Below are 17,971 nucleotides of genomic sequence, written 5' to 3'. Positions count from 1 at the left end.
GTTGTTCCTCAGTTATTCAAGCATTGCGGACCGCGTGGAAGTGTAACGCAGATTGCGTTAGGGCACCGCGGACCGCGCTAAGGCGACCGCGAGCTGCACTGAGTTAGGTTCAGTGAGTAAGCTAGGGATTGCATGCTTTTGTTCTATTTTTGTTCAACTTTTTACCCCTACTTGTACCTACTCATGTACCCAATCCTTAGTTATTTCAAACTAACATGGAAGCTACCCTAGACTAACAATTCGAAGACAATTGTGAAGGCAAAGAAGTTACAGACTACTGGCAAGCAATTAAAATAAAAATAAAAGAGTAATAATCAAAAATGCATGAAATGTTACCAGGATTATGAAGAATGAATGCAATCTATCCATACAAGCAAGAATCTCAGTCTTGGACGAGGATGAACAGTAGAATTAGGGTTATGGGTTTCCAATTTGCAAAAAAGGTAAAATGAGACCCTTGGTCTCTATTTATAGAGCCCCAGCAGGACCCGTACTTACCTACCAGCACGGCCGCACAAAAGTGATCGCGGACTGTGCTGGGCTTATTTGTGTGACCCCTCATGATGAAACCTACGCGGACCGCACAAACATGTAATGCGGTCGCACCATCCCACCGCGGACCGCAGTAACTTGACCGCAACCGCGGTGAAGAACTTCAGAGAGTCCCCCTTTTAACTCATGCCAATACGGACCGCACAAAATGCACCGCGGCCGCGCTGGCAATCTTCAGAGACTGCCATTTTCCAACTTTGTTTTGCACTGCTTCAACACAATCCCTGCAACATCTCATAAACAGTTAGCTTAAAAATCCTAAGCTACACATGGGTTGCCTCCCAAGAAGTGCCTGATTTAACGTCGCGACACGATGCATGTTACCACCACATCACTTTAGATGAAGAAGCGCCACTACGTGGCTGCCATCAAACTTTCCGAGATAATGTTGACCCGGTGACCATTGACTTTGAAGACTTCACCATTTTTGTTTTTTAGATCAAGAGCACCAAACAGGGTCACGAACACAACTTCAAATGGCCCACTTCACTTTGACTTGAGCTTACCCGGAAACAGACGTAACCGGGAATTAAACAAGAGAACCATATCCCCAACTTTGAACTCCTTGCCCCGAGCATATTTGTCGTGAAGGTACTTCATTTTGTCCCTATACAAGGACGAGCTGGAGTATGCATGGAATCTAAACTCATCGAGCTCATTAAGTTGTTCAACCCTCAGATTTGCAGCAACATTCCATTCTAAGTTCAACTTCCTCAAGGCCCACATAGCTTTGTGCTCCAATTCCACCGGAAGATGGCAAGCTTTCCCAAACACCAACCGGTACGGGGACATACCAATCGGAGTCTTGTAAGCTGTCCGATAGGTCCAAAGAGCATCATCCAATTTTTTCGACCAATCGATCCTATTTGCATTTACAGTTTTAGACAAGATACTCTTAATTTCTCGGTTAGAGACTTCCACTTGACCGCTAGCTTGAGGATGATAGGGGGTGGTTACTTTGTGATTAACTCCATATTTGGCTAGCAATGAATCAAAAGCTTTGTTGCAAAAGTGAGATCCCCCGTCACTAATGATAGCACGGGGAGTGCCAAACCTCGTGAAGATACTCTTTTTAAGAAATGCCACAACACTCTGGGCTTCATTGTTGGGAAAAGCCACGACTTCAACCCACTTGGAGACATAATCTACCGCCACCAGAATGTAAGTGTTTCCACAAGAGCTCACGAAAGTACCCATGAAGTCGATGCCCCAAACATAAAAAATGTCTACCTCGAGAATTGTATTGAGGGGCATTTCATCCCTTTTTGAAATTCCACCGGCTCGTTGGCATTCATCACATCTTTTGACCACATCACCGGCATATTTAAACAAAGTAGGCCAATAAAATCCGCAACTAAGCACTTTAGAAGCCGTTCTCGCCCCACTATGATGGCCACCATAGGGTGAGGGATGGCAAGCTTCCAAAATACCCAATTGCTCCTCTTCCGGGACACATCATCGAATCACACCATCGGTGCAAATCTTAAACAAATAGGGCTCGTCCCAATAATAATCCAAGCTATCCCGTTTGAGCTTCTTCCTTTGGTTAGAAGAGAGCTCACACAGGATGATTCCGGTAACAAGATAGTTTGCAATATCGGCGAACCACGGTATTCCACTCATTGACACCGCAAAGAGTTGCTCGTCGGGAAATGTATCATTGATCTCAAGGCCGTCACAAGGCCTCCCCTCCTCCTCCAAACGGGACAAGTGGTTCGCCACTTGATTCTCGCTACCCTTCCGGTCAACAATTTCTAAATCAAACTCTTGAAGGAGAAGAACCCATCTCATCAATATTGCCTTTGAATCTTTCTTGATCATCAAATACCTAAGGGCGGCATGGTCGGTGTGCACAATAACTTTAGCCCCCATAAGGTAAGGACGAAACTTTTCTACAACAAAAACAATAGCCAACAACTCCTTTTCGGTGACTGTGTAGTTCCTTTGAGCCTCATTCATGGTCTTGCTTGAGTAGTACACCAGATGGAATATCTTGTTGATCATTTGGCCTAAAACCGCTCCCACCGCAACGTCACTCGCGTCGCTCATGAGCTCGAATAGTGAGCTCCAATTTGGTGCGGTGATGATGGGGGTAGTGTGAGCACGTGATTTTTGTTTTGCGCGACAATCGCTCCAAAAGAATAAAAAATATAATAACAATTGGTCCTGCTGTACATTTTTGGATTTCCATATGGCACTTTGTTAATTATTTATGACTTTTACCCATTTTTATTTTTATTTAAAGCAAAATACAAAAAAATGTGTGTGTCATGCATAATTCGAACCGTAATCCGGTTGTTAAATAGAAAATCATAAATAGGCATCTTTGTCCGTGATTTTGTTTTGTTTAATCTTACCTGTTTTGAAATATTTTAATGTGTGTGCAAATAATTGTATTAAGTGTTTATTTAATTTTAATTTGATTTTACTTAGGTTTGTTTTTAAAATAAAGAAGAAAAGAAAATAATAATAAAAAAAAGTCTTTTTCCGGACTTGGGCCAATTTTAAATAAATTGGCCCAAACAAACTCAGCCCAAAACCAGGCTTGCCCGGTCCGTGACCAGCTGACACCCAGAATGTCCAAACGACGCCGTTTTAATCCAATCTGATCTGGGCCGTTGATCTCAGATTGATCAACGGCCAAGATCACCTTCCCATAACCCACTGATGACCCCGACCCGTTTCCACCCGGACCGACCCAAACCCTTTACCCTTGAAACGACGTCGTTCCCTGTTAGTCGAAGGATCCTGGCCCTTCATCCCATCTCATCCAACGGCCAGGATCCACCTACCCACTAACTATATAAGCTCGTAACTTTACCCTGCCCCCCCTATCCGAACCCCAGTCTTCGTCGGCTTCACCAGAACCCCAAACCCTAGAGCCGCCCCTGTATCCTTCACCATGAAAACCGGTGGCACGGACGCCGGTGACCCCGCCCTTAACACCATAGAACCCCCTTGCCATCCGGAACACAGATCTGTTAACTACGTAGTTCGAATCCCTTCCCACCTTCTCGAATCTTCATTCAAAGATTCGAGTCAGAACCCGATTTACACCAATCGACCTCAACTTCACACCAGACAGTCCCCAGACCCCCTCGTGACCAAACCATGCTTGGTTTGGTCCGAATCTAACCAGGGAAACACGAATCCCAGATCTAATTTTTGAACCCTAGTTTTCCCCGTGCATGTTCCGTGTCTGTTCAAGCCGAAGAGATTAAGGTCTAATGGACCTTAATCGAAGTGTTTTTCATCTGAGAAACACTTCGATTAAAGTCCGTTCAGCCTTAAGAAAGGTCTGTTCGAATCCAAGTCAAGACTTTTTGATTTTTCGAGTTTTAAGGTGAGTTTGCTTTCTTTTCTTTATTTGTTTTAGTCCATGTGATTGTTCTAAAAGCTGTTTCATGTTTGGTGAAATCTGTTGTTTTGAGTTTTATTAACTGTGTCCTGTCCACCTTGCCCGAGCCCTTGTGTTTGATTGTTTCTTTCTTCTACTTGTCACTGATAATGTGTATATGTGTATGTGCTGTGCGAATAATTGAGCTTCAAATTTGAACTGATTAGCTGACTCCTCGAGTACAATTCTGCTTAGTCAGTATAATTCAAATCATGTGCTTGATACTTTTAAATATCTGATTTTGGCTACGATTGTACCTGTTATGATTAATATAGTCGAGTCGACATATGTCGTCAATTAGTTTTAACTATCTGAACAATAACAAATTAACCTGCTGCAGTTAAACATTGCCTGAATCAATTAAGAACTGAGTCTAGTGCTTATAATCATTAATTTGAATCAGAAATGTAAAATCAATGTTTTGTTTAGTTACAGTTTTGAAATTGGAGGGCATGTGCACTTGTGCACAACATGTTCATTTGTGAACAGCCTGTGCCTTGCCTAAAGGCTTTTTGAATTAAATAGTTTAACAGCATGTGCTGTCAGACTACATCCTGCTGCCCACACCCTACTTTAGTTTCAGAAATAATAAACATTACTAAAGGTAAGCCTGCCAAGGGAATATCATGGGGTTTTGTTTATACTTAATTAGCTAAGTGGAAACTGAAAATGGGCAGCACATGGGAGGGTATCTGATTAATCTAACAGGCTGTTAAAGGGCAGACTTTAGGCTTATAAAAGAGGAGGACTTCCATCAGTTTGGGACAGAAAGACAGAGCATACAGACACAGAGAGATTGATAGATACAAGATTTTTTGATATACACACACACACACAGATAGAGATTGATAATAAATGGAGGGGAATACACTGATATAAGAGGGATTTGATAAGAAAACAGAAAAAGGGAGTTGTCTGAAAACACACGGACAGAAATAGAAAAAGAGAGGCCTAACACAGAAAAAGGAACTGCATTTTTTCATCTTTGTCTTGATTCTCAACTAGTCTGGATTTGCCTGTTCCATATTGATTTATCCTGAGTCTTGTTTGAGATTACTGGTTGTGTGAAGTGTCAGTCCAGTTCTGGATCCATTCTGGTTAAATTCTGATTCCATATTGCTGGGAATTTGCTACATTCTGCCATCTTTCTTTGGCTCTAAGTTGCATTTTTGCACTGGGAATTTGTCCTGCTGTTGTTCATCTGTTACTGCTGTTCCGCTTGCACTGTTGCTCAACTGACTCCCCTACTTTCTTCATTGTAAGCATTTCCTCAGGTACACATTTCGAATCTGTCTGATGTTGCAATGAAAGTTGAATCGAAAGATCTGAAGGAGTTATAATCATCTGTTGCATTGCTTACGATTTTTTTTATATAAATGTTGTTAAGATATGTAAGTTTCTGGTCTTTTAGCCTAATAGAGATACATTAGTAAGGTTGTACTTAATTAAAGTCTATGCCAATCTGAAACTGCGACATTTTATTCGTTTAGTAGTATACAAGATGTAAATACAATTCATGAAATGTGCAACTATTTAATACGATTGTTAACTTAAACTCGCTCTTTCAGTATGCTTTGAATATGTAAGGACAAATGGCTGTTTTAAATCTAGCTAAATATAATACAGTTTCAGATTCTTGAGTTTCAGTTTCAGTAGGCAGTTTATAGGATGAGTTTCAAATATCATTAGTCGCATTTTCTAATAAGTGGCTTTAATTAATCTTGTCTAAATAAGTAAAGTTAGGGAGCTCTTGTAGTAGTCGTAGCATTTCATCAATCTTGTATATAATTCTTCTATCAAGTTAAAAGCATGTTTCACGAGGTACAACGTTTCTTCACTCTGCAAATAATTAATCAGATGATTAACTAAAATCTGTATTTGGCTTAAGCATATAATTGAATTAGCATGCGTCTTTTCTTCTATTTTTAGAGACAAACACATTAGAAATGTAGTCGCTTTAGGATGTTCCTTTAAAAAATAATGAGACGAGCCTCGCCAAATAAAAATGCAAATTGCGGGGCCCTCAACAACTAATCATAATATTTAGAATTCAGGCTAGGCCGTTTAGTGAATCTCATGGCCTTCTCAAAAAATAATAACGCGTTAGACTCTTTAGGCGCGGCTTAATTAAATCATATTCTTAAATTCGGGTGCACATTGATGTGACCCAAATCCAAATCTCAACGAAGTCAAAATGTGTTGACGATCACGGGCGCATTGATTGTGACGTGGTTCGAGATGCATTTTCACGACGTTGCAATTCTATAAAAATAAGTGATAATGATAAAAGCGGTTTAAACTTAATAAAAGCACGTAAGTCATAACATGTATTTAAATCAGATATTTAGCCATTATAACAATTTAAGCGACCGTGCTAGAACCACGGGATTCGAGGGTGCCTAACACCTTCCCTCGGGTCAACAGAATTCCTTACTTAGAATTTCTGGTTCGCAGACTTCATTTGGAAAAGTCGAATATTTTCCTCGATTTGGGATTCAAGATAAACCGGTGACTTGGGACACCAAAAGCCAAACCTTTCCCAAGTGGCGACTCTGAATTAAATAAATAATCCCATTTCGAATATTGTCACTTAAATTGGAAAAACTCCACTCGCGCATTTAATCCTTCGGGGCCGGGCGCGCAAAAAGGAGGTGTGACAGCTCTGGCGACTCTGCTGGGGATATTTACCCAGAACCACTAGTTCAGGGTTCAAGAATTCGAGCTTAGAATAATTGTTATATTTGGCTTTATTATCTGATCTTTATTACATGTTTTTGCATAACGTGCTAAATGTTGTCTTTTACCGCTTTGATATTATCTGAACTGTATATAAACTGTGCCGAAACCCTTCTCTTCTTACCTCCGGGGAGAAGCTCGCTGGTCGAGACTCCCTATTCTGTTAGTGTCAATACCTGAAATAAGAAAGAGGTCGGACAAGTTACAAAGCCGGACGATCTCGCGGGTCCCCGGTACGTAGCCCCCTCCTCGACTCGAGTTGTCCGCTCGGGTACACAGTCTAGAACAAATACCCAGGGTATAAACCTAGTATAACGAAACTTCATGCCGGATCCCTAGTAGGAACGTTTATTTGCATCATGTTGCATTTGACTTAGGGGGCTCAACACAGGGGTTGGGTCCGTCTAGGACAGGCAACCTGAAATGAAAAGACCACCCTGCTGCATCCTATTTGTTTTGCGCATTTATTTGCTTCGGTTCCGCATGCTGACCGGTTTCTAAAAAAAAAAAATAGCAGCATAGGGAGATAATTACTTATTTTGGAAAAACAGAACCAATGTCCGAGTAGTGTCGAAACCTCGCCGGAATTTCTTCTAAAATATATATAAAAAAAAATTGTCTTCTAGTTTGATTTTTATTTTTTTTTTTAAAAAAATAATATAAAAATTTTCTTTTTATCATTTTTCAAAATCAAAAAAAAAGAGAAGGTATTTATTTAAAAGTAAAAAAAAAATAAAAAAAAACGGAAAATTCATAATTCAAAAATGTTGTCTCTTTCGTAGTACCCCTTTTATAAATTCAGACTAATAGTCCAAATATTTCCTAAAAAAAATAATAATATTTTCTTTAGTCTTTATCTCTTTGCAAAAGAAAAAAAATAATAAAATACGTATTCTTGATTTCTAGATTTATTTGATTTTTTCTATTTACGATATGCCCGAACTACGCCGGTTTGATTCTCACCGGATGTGAGATACGTAGGCAACCCTCGTCGGGTTCAACCCCATTTTGCTAAAATAGCCAAAATCAATAAATAAATAAATAAATAAATAAATAAAAGAGAGATGTGTCAAATTTTTAAAGAGTCATAAATAAGTCAGGTGACGCTGTTTTGTCATAAATAGCCGAATGATTCCGAAAAGGGACGCCGGAAGACTGACTTTGCATAAACAACCACCTTTGGGTCTTGTTTAGCATTTTTGTCCAGTTGACCCACACAGCCTTAAAATCTTCGTCCCCGAAGTGTTTAAAGGCCGTGTTCAAAACTTGATCCCCTCTGTTAAAATATTTTGAGTCAAGTCATTTTTTGTTAAAATCACCTTAATAAATGTGCAGGATGAGCACGATGCAAAATGAACATTTTTCAATAATGACCAAAATCCCTGTCAAGTTACGGCTATGGTGGAATGATCTAGGTGTTGAAGGACAAAATGAGGTTAAGAAATATCTGAAAGGTCTTGTGGGTTTGTTGGAAATCCAGCCTCGGGGAGATATCATAAGAGCTTTGGTTACCTATTGGGACCCGGCGCACAATGTTTTCCATTTCTCTGATTTTGAACTCACCCCGACTTTGGAAGAAATGGCCGGATACATCGGGAATACTGAACTTCCCTTGAGGGAAAAATACTTGGTCGCCCCAAGAGTCGTCACGGTACATCGGTTCCTAGATTCATTGAAGATACCTAGAACAGTCCACAACCCGGATCTGGCAGCCGGATTTTGTACTCCATGCTTCATATATGATAGGTACGGTCATGAGGGGGGATTCAATAATCCAATCAACAAACTGTGCAGCAAAGGAGTTCGTCAGAAGTGGGACAAGCACAGACGGGTAGCGTTCATGATGATGTTCCTGGGCCTTCTGGTATTTCCAAGGAAAGACGGAAACATTGATTTGAAGATATCCGGGGTCGTCAGCACTTTACTCACGCAAAGTGACAGTACTCTCGCGCCTATGGTGGTATCTGACATCTTTCGAGCTCTTACAGCTTGTAAAGCTGGGGGAAATTTCTTCGAAGGTTGTAACTTGCTCCTACAGATATGGATGACCGAGCACCTCTGCCATCATTCCGAGATTTTGAGCCATGGTTCCCCGGAAAAGACCTGCATAGAAGAATCTTACACGAGAACCAAAGAGATCAGTTTGCCCAAAGGAGTCCTGGCATGGACCTCGTTCTTTCAAGCTCTTACTGCCAGCCAAATACAATGGACGTTGGGATGGTTGCCTGTTGATGAGATCCTATATATGTCTGCAGCTAAAACTCATTTCTTACTGATGGGGCTTAAGAGCATTCAACCTTACGCACCCTGCCGAGTTTTGAGACAGTTCGGAAGATGCCAGACAGTACCTCATGAGGAAGATCTTAGCACTCAAGCAGTTGAGATAAGTCCTAACGGACAATTCCCAGAAGCGAAGATTTGCCAAATCTGGAGTGAGTGTCAATATTTGAAATCAGATACTTGCGTGCGGGATCGAGCCAAAGGAGAGACGGCGCCAGGTTACTTTGCATGGTATAGAAGGGAACTTGAGCATGAAAGTCCAGCTAAGAGACCCCACATCCGGAATTTCACCGAATCATCGCAAAGAAAGTGGGATTGGTTAGCGAAGAAAAGAGACTATTGCGCCGAAATCAGCAGGTTAAAGCAACAAGTGGGAAGCTTGAAATATGAGCACAGCATACAAGTTGCTACCAATCTAGGAGAACGGAACAGGTTAATTAAGGAAAACGAAATGCTCAGAGCCCAGATCAAACAGATAAGGTTGGATGCGGATAAACAGCCAAGGCGTCGATCAGACGAGCAGCTGATAAAAAGGTTAAAAAATGAAATCAGGGAATGGCAAAATGGTTTGGAGAAATCTGAAAACGTCATAGCAGAGCTCAGGGCACAGTGGGATACAAGAACAGATGAGCATCGCCGATACCTGAATCAATTGGAAGGCAATCACGAGAAGACTATGGCTAAAATAAAGAGAGAGATGGCCACACTTGAGATCAAAGCAGCTAATCAGGCCAAGGATTTCCAAATTGAGAGCAGATACTGGTACGATTCGTTGGTCCAGATGAAGTTAGAAGTACGGCAACTAAAACATCAGCATATACAGGATGCTCAGGTGTTCAAGATATGTAGCGATCAGATAAAACGCCTACTCATAGAGAAGAGGCAAACCAGAGATAGGATCAAGGCCATTGCCCATGCCATCACCCGACGATGTCTACGATGTGAGAACATGACCAGCGTTACCGTCCTCTCGGCAGTAATGAGCTATGTCAAGCAGACCATGCATGAGCTGGAGCAACTTGAGAGGGATCTCACACCTAGGACCGCGGCGAGGCCGAACGATGCCCCGCGGGCACAAATTGTCAAAACCATAATGTACTCATAAGTCGAGTCTGTATCTTAGCATCTGTTGCTTGTTTTTCCCATCAGTTTGTTTAGTCTAGGATGAGTCTAGGTTTATTTTTAAAGTTTGCTCTTTCTTTTGCAAAATGTAGTTTTGTAATAGACTGTTTCGACAATAAAAGGTGTGTTTCTTTCATTTGTGTTTCGAACTACGTAATGATCTGATTCACGTAGGCATCGTGATACGTAGGCAATCCTCATCGGATCCGGTCGCATTTTTACCGTAATAATAAAAAAAATATATAAAAGAAAAACAAAAGAAAAAAAAATGATAAGAAAAGGGAAGCCTAAAAAAGGAACGCCGGAACGACGCATGCTTTCGTCGCAAACATGTAGAATTCACTTAACTGTATAGGTGCATCATGCTCAACGTGAGGTTGCCTATCTGTTATTTTTGTTTCAAATTAACCGTGCGTTTGTCGTTGAGTACATTCAGGTTTTTGGGAAAGACGGTTGGTTTGGTGAAAGTCTGGCCTCGCACTCATACTTCACGAGGTCAAGGAGAAGTGTTCAACTACCTGTTGTTAGAACCAGAAGAAGCACTCACACTTACTTCACCAGGTCAAAAGGAAGTGTGGAAATGTCTTTAGAGGTTCCGATGTCAACAATCCCTGTTTTTGAGGAAAGCTCGATCTCAGCCGTCCTCACACCTGAATCCGCAACTGCGGAGGAAAATAGAATCCTACGGCTCCGCATGTTGGAAATGCTGGACGACTGGAATAATGGGAAAGAGCCGCCAAGTGTCGTCCCCGGATTCCCTGAATTATTCTCCAGGTCAAGTGGGACTTCTAATGTCCCCATAAATTATCCTGCTACCCCATTCGGGTACCCAGCCACCTCAGCCTTCTCTGCTGGATCGCCTTCTGAGCCTCATCCCCGAATGTCATCCACTGATGCAAGCATGAACATCTTTACTGCATCGCCTTGCCCGATTACGGCACAGCCTACCACGTACAAGCCAAGCTTTGACTCATCCTCTTTTACATTCCAAGCACCATCGTTCTCAATGGAACCAACTAGGTTCGCTACCAGCACTAATCCTCTACCGCCTCAGTGCGAGCTTGCACCCGGGCAGGATCAGAACCCCAGAATTGCAGAACAAAATGAGATTGCCAAGAGAATGAGAAGCCTTGAACAAAGTTTGAAGAATATGCAAGGATTGAGCGGACAGAAGAGCGTCTCTTACGCCGACCTGTGCATGTTCCCTCACGTGCACCTGCCAACGGGTTTCAAGACCCCAAAGTTCGAGAAATACGATGGGCACGGTGACCCCATTGCACATCTTAAGAAATACTGCAACCAATTGCGGGGAGCCGGCGGAAAAGAAGAACTGCTAATGGCATATTTTGGGGAAAGTCTAGTAGGGATAGCCTCGGAATGGTACATGGACCAGGAAATGTCCCGATGGCATATATGGGATGATCTCGCCAGAGATTTTGTGAAACAATTCCAGTATAACATCGACATTGCGCCGGACCGAAATTCTTTGTCGAATTTGAAGAAGAAACCATCAGAAAGCTTCAGAGAATATGCTATTAAGTGGCGTGAACAGGCGTCAAGAGTGAAGCCTCCCATGGATGAAGTGGAAATGGTCACTACCTTTCTCCAGGCTCAAGAGTCCGACTATTTCCAAAACATGATGTCAGCCATGGGTAAGCCATTCACGGAAGCGATCAAGATTGGAGAAATGGTAGAAAATGGGCTGAAAATAGGTAGGATTCTGAGCCAAGCAGCCATAAGGGCAACCTCCCAGGCCGTCCAAAGCGGGTCCGGAGGAATGACAAGAGGGAAGAAGAAAGAAGAAACAACTATGGCAGCCTCGGAAGCAAGGGAGTATCGTCATCCCAGGCCCCGTTTCCCGGAAAGAACCCCACAACACTACTACCCCCACTCAAATTTGGCATATGCTCATCAACCTTATATGGTCATGAATGCCCAGCCTTATGACCATCCACCACAACAAGCCAACCGTGGCCCAGCTCCACCTCCCAGAAATCAGCCTCCTTACCGCAACCACTATAACCCACAACCCCCGCAGAATAACTTCCGCCCTCAAGAGCCACCTCGACGGCGAACTTTCACGCCCATCGGTGAACAATACTCTACTTTGTTCCCGAAGCTAGTCCAATTGGGTTTCTTGCAACCAATCCCTCAAACAAGGCAAAACCCGACGTCACCTTCTTACAAAGCTGGAGTCAGATGCGCCTATCATTCAGGGGCCGAGGGACATGATACAAATGACTGCTGGTCGTTGAAAAGAGTGGTCGAGAATTTGATAGAGCAAGGGAAAATAGTGCTAAGGGACGAAGAGATCCCAAATGTGACTAACAATCCATTGCCTGCTCACAATAATGGGCCGCTGATCGGAATGATTTGCGAAGACAAAGAATTTGACCCTGCTTTGAAAGCCATAATTGCCATTGCCGACACGGGGAAGAGACCCGAAACAGACCTTGAAAAGAAGGTGGAGAAGAAAGTGGTACCGGTAGGGGATGGAGTTCTTTACATACCACGAGGTCGAGCTGAGAAGACGCAGAACTTCGCAATCAAAAAGACAAAACCTATGTACGTGCCGAAAGGGGCCTATGTGGTCCGGGGGACGATTCAACCACCTCGGCTGAATGAGCCAGTGGTTATCGGACGCGTGCCACAAAAGCCAATGACCAACCCGTCCACAGTACCGTGGAATTATCAAAAGACTTTGGTAATGTACAAAGGTAAAGAGGTCATGGGAGAACTTCCAGAAAATACTTTCATTGGAAGGTATTCAAATACCCAAGAACTGAACAACGCCACACAAAGGCGCTTCCCGCCAAAGAAGCCCGTAAGTGTTGAAGAAGCGGAAGTGTTCTTCCAACAAATGAAAATGCCGGATTACGAAGTGATAGATCAACTGCGCAAGTACCCCGAGCAAGTGTCCATGCTGTCATTGTTAATGAGGTCGACCGAGCATCGAAAGATCCTACTAAAGACCTTGAATGAAGCATATGTGCCAGTTGAAACCTCGGTGGAACAATTATAGCGGATGACGGAAAGATTCTTCGTCGTCAACCAAATCTCTTTCAGCAAGAACGATCTACCCCCGGAAGGAGCGGCACACAACAAGGCTTTGCATCTAACAGTTAAATGCGAAGACTATTATGTCAAGCGGGTAATGTTGGATGGGGGCTCAGGCGTTGACATTTGCCCGCTCTCCACGCTACAAAGAATGGAAATTGGGACCGGAAGAATCCGACCCAACAATGTCTGCGTAAGGGCTTTCGACGGCATCAAGAGGGATACCATGGGAGAAATAGACCTGTTATTGGTCATAGGACCAGTCGAATTTCAAGTAACCTTCCAGGTGCTCGACATGGATACATCCTACAATTTTCTCCTTGGCAGACCTTGGATCCATGCGGCAGGAGCTGTGCCTTCCACTCTTCACCAGATGGTGAAGTTCGAGTACGAAGACCGAGAGATCGTGGTCCATGGGGAAGATGAGCATGCTATCTATCGGGACCCATCGATCCCATATCTGGAACCAACAGAAGGGAGCGAACATACGGTCTATCAAGCTTTTGAGATTGTACTGGCAGAGCAGCACGAAGAGGGAATACCCTGCCCCCAGCCTTTCTTGTCTAACGCCTCGGTTATGGTGGCCAAAGAGATGATCCGGCACGGATTTAGGCCAGGGAAGGGGCTTGGACGAACCCTTCAGGGAATAACAGAACCCATTACCTTGCCAGTCACCAAGAAACCTTTTGGACTAGGTTTCAAACCTACTCCAGCAGACGAAGAGTGGGCAAAGAAAAGGAAAAATGAGGGTTGGAAGTTACCTCGACCACTGCCGGATTTATATGCAACTTTCATCAGGCCAAGGTACGCCGAAGAAGAAGATGATGAGGTCTTCACAGCTGAGGAAATCGAGGAGATATGTGGGGCGATGAGAGAGATGCTCTACGAGGTCCACATGGTTCAACCAGGTGAAGGCACAAGCACTGCTGAGATGCTGTACATGGGGCCGAACGCCCAACTTCAAAACTGGGAGGCCACGCCATTCCCGACTAGACGGAAGTCCGGGTAGACCTGTCCTGCCACCTTTCCTGTGTCACAAGTTATCTCCAGGACATAACTTGAACGTTTTCTTCCTTTCAATTGTTGTTTTGAATTCCTAAGTTGTAAACATTGTTGTCTTCCAACTTTCCAAAGAAAAATAAAAAAAATCATCGTTGCTTTCCCATTCTTTCTTTGTTCTGATTTTTATTAGTTTTCCTTTCATCTTCCTTTTCAGTCCTAATAATGCGGCTTTAAATATGACATGCTTGCGGACTTCACGCCCAGATCACAATGAGCTATTTAACTGCGAATTAATGAACCCAGAACCAGAATATGATGCGGAAGAGGCTTTTAGGGAGATAAACCGAGAGTTGGAATATTTCGAGAATAAACCTAAGCCAAATCTGAATGACACTGAACCGGTAAATTTAGGAACCCCGGAAGAAATCCGGGAGACCAAGATAAGCATTCACACGGACAAGAAAACGCGAGAGGCGATAATTCAACTTCTTTTTGAATTTAAAGACGTGTTTGCTTGGTCATATGATGACATGCCGGGGCTAGGTGTTGATCTAGTGGTTCATAAATTGCCGATTCATCCTGATTGTCCTCCAGTTCAACAAAAGCAACGAAAGTTCAAAACTGAGGTCAGTGACAAGATTAAAGAGGAGATCACCAAACAACTGAAAACGGGAGTGATTCGGGTAGTCCAATATACAACATGGTTGGCGAATGTGGTTCCAGTACCAAAAAAGGACGGGAAAACTCGAGTATGTGTAGATTACCGAGATTTGAACAGAGCAAGTCCTAAAGATAATTTCCCGCTGCCCAACATTCACATCCTCGTTGATAATTGTGCCAAACACGAGATACAGCCTTTTGTAGATTGTTATGCTGGGTATCATCAGGTACTGATGGATGAAGAGGACGCCGAGAAAACTGCCTTCACCACGCCTTGGGGCACCTACTGTTACCGGGTCATGCCATTTGGTCTGAAGAATGCTGGGGCTACTTACATGAGGGCCATGACTGCCATTTTCCATGACATGATGCACCAGGAAATAGAGGTGTACGTGGACGATGTGATAGTCAAGTCCAGGACGCAGGATAATCACATCCAAGACTTGAGGAAATTCTTCGAGAGGCTAAGGAAGTATGACTTGAAGCTAAATCCAGCCAAATGCGCTTTCGGAGTTCCGTCAGGTAAACTTTTGGGTTTCATCGTAAGCAGGAGAGGTATCGAGCTAGATCCGACTAAGATAAAATCTATCAAAGATCTACCTCCCCCAAGAACGAAGAAAGACGTGATGAGTCTTTTGGGCAGGCTGAACTACATCAGTCGGTTTATTGCCCAGCTGACAAGCACGTGTGAACCCATATTCAAGCTGTTAAGGAAAGATGCGGCGATTAAATGGTCAACTGAGTGTCAAGAAGCCTTTGATAAAGTCAAAGAATACCTTTCGAATCCCCCGGTCTTGGTCCCTCCAGAACCAGGGAGGCCACTTTTCTTGTATCTAACAGTCTTGGAGAACTCTTTCGGTTGCGTCCTCGGGCAACACGACATAACCGGGAAAAAGGAGCAAGCAATCTACTACTTGAGCAAGAAATTCACCGGCTACGAGGCCAAATACACTCTGCTGGAAAGGACATGCTGCGCTCTCACATGGGTTGCTCAAAAGCTGAGACATTATCTCCAAGCCCACACTACGTTCCTCATAAGCAGGTTGGATCCTTTGAAGTATATATTTCAGAAACCAATGCCTACTGGGAGACTGGCTAAATGGCAAATCTTGCTTACGGAATTCGACATAGTCTATGTCACTCGCACGGCAATGAAAGCCCAGGCGTTAGCAGATCATTTGGCCGAAAATCCGGTCGATGAGGAATACCAGCCATTGGATACCTACTTTCCAGATGAAGAAGTAAACACCGTAGAGGTGGTCTCGGAGGAAGCTCATGTTTGGAAGATGTTCTTTGATGGAGCCGGGAACGCCAAGGGTGTAAGGATTGGGGCAATTTTGATCTCGCCTTCTGGTCAGCATTATCCCGCCACAGCTAGACTTCGTTTCTTTTGCACAAATAATACAGCTGAGTATGAAGCCTGCATCATGGGCATGCATATGGCAATCGATCAGGATGTCGAAGACTTACTGATTATGGGAGATTCTGACTTGATTATCCGGCAAGCTCAAGGCGAATGGGAAACTCGGGATGTCAAACTTATCCCTTACCGACAGCATGTGGAGGACCTCAGCAAGCGCTTTACATCAATAGAGTTCAGGTATATCCCGAGGTGTCACAATGAACTGGCAGATGCACTTGCTACTTTGGCTTCAATGCTACCCTACCCGGGCAACGCCCACGTCGATCCTTTGGAAATCCAAATCAAGGAAAGACACGGTTACTGCAGTGTAATCGAGGCGGGATCAAATACGCAGCCTTGGTACCATGACATCAAGAGGTTCCTGAAGACACAAGAATACCCCGAGCACGCTACTGGAGATCAAAAGAGGACCATTAGGCGACATGCAAGTGGTTTCTTTCTGAGCGGTGAATTGTTATATAAGAGGACCCCGGACCTCAATCTCCTAAGATGTGTCGATATCGAGGAAGCGAGAAAGATCATGCACGAAGTACACGCAGGTGTGTGCGGACCTCACATGAACGGGTATGTCTTAGCGAAGAAAATCCTTCGAGCAGGTTATTACTGGATGACCATGGAAAAGGACTGCTTTAGCTTCGTTCGGAAGTGTCATCAGTGTCAGGTGCACGGTGATTTGATTCATGCACCTCCCACGGAACTGCATCCCATGTCCGCACCTTGGCCATTTGTCGCCTGGGGCATGGACGTCATTGGACCAATTGAACCAAAGGCCTCGAATGGACACAGGTTTATACTGGTTGCCATAGACTACTTCACAAAATGGGTAGAGGCTGTCACTCTCAAGTCGGTCACTAAGAAAGCTGTGGTAGATTTTGTACACTCAAATCTTATCTGTCGTTTCGGTATTCCTGCGACTATCATTACAGATAACGCAGCAAACTTGAACAGTCACTTGATGGAAGATGTATGCGAGCAATTCAAGATAACGCATAGGAATTCCACGCCTTATCGGCCAAAGGCCAATGGTGTTGTGGAAGCGGCAAACAAAAACATCAAGAAGATTTTGAGGAAGACCATCCAAAGTTCCCGACAGTGGCATGAGCAGTTACCATTTGCATTGTTGGGGTACCGCACTACGGTACGCACATCAGTAGGGGCGACTCCTTATCTTTTGGTTTATGGGACCGAGGCTGTGATACCGACAGAGGTAGAAATTCCTTCGCTTCGAACCATCGTCGAAGCAGAAATCGAAGACAACGAGTGGGTCAAGACTCGGCTAGAGCAACTGACTTTGATTGATGAAAAGCGAATAGCCGTAGTTTGTCACGGACAGTTGTACCAACGAAGAATGGCCCGTGCTTACAACAAGAAAGTCCGGCCCAGGAATTTCGAAGTAGGTCAGTTGGTACTAAGGCGTATTCTGCCGCATCATGAGGAAGCAAAGGGGAAGTTTGCTCCAAATTGGAAAGGCCCATACATCATAAGGAAGATATTGCCAAGAGGAGCATTGTATTTAGGTGATATCGAAGGAAATGACCCCGACACAGCAGTAAATGCAGATGCAGTCAAGAGATACTACGTCTAAATCATACTCCAGTGGTCCTGACACATTTGAAAATGACGAAGGTTTTATTCCCCACTACTCCCCAAACACTACCAATCCTCTCTACAAGCCATTTAAGCCGGTCATATCCCTTCGGTGACCAATATAAAAAAAGAAAAAAAGAAAAAAAAGAGAAAAC

Source organism: Nicotiana sylvestris, chromosome 2 (genome assembly GCF_000393655.2).
Source record: "Nicotiana sylvestris chromosome 2, ASM39365v2, whole genome shotgun sequence".
Taxonomy (NCBI): domain Eukaryota; kingdom Viridiplantae; phylum Streptophyta; class Magnoliopsida; order Solanales; family Solanaceae; genus Nicotiana; species Nicotiana sylvestris.
The sequence above is the reverse complement of the archived record's forward strand: the minus strand, read 5'-3'. Positions refer to the sequence as shown.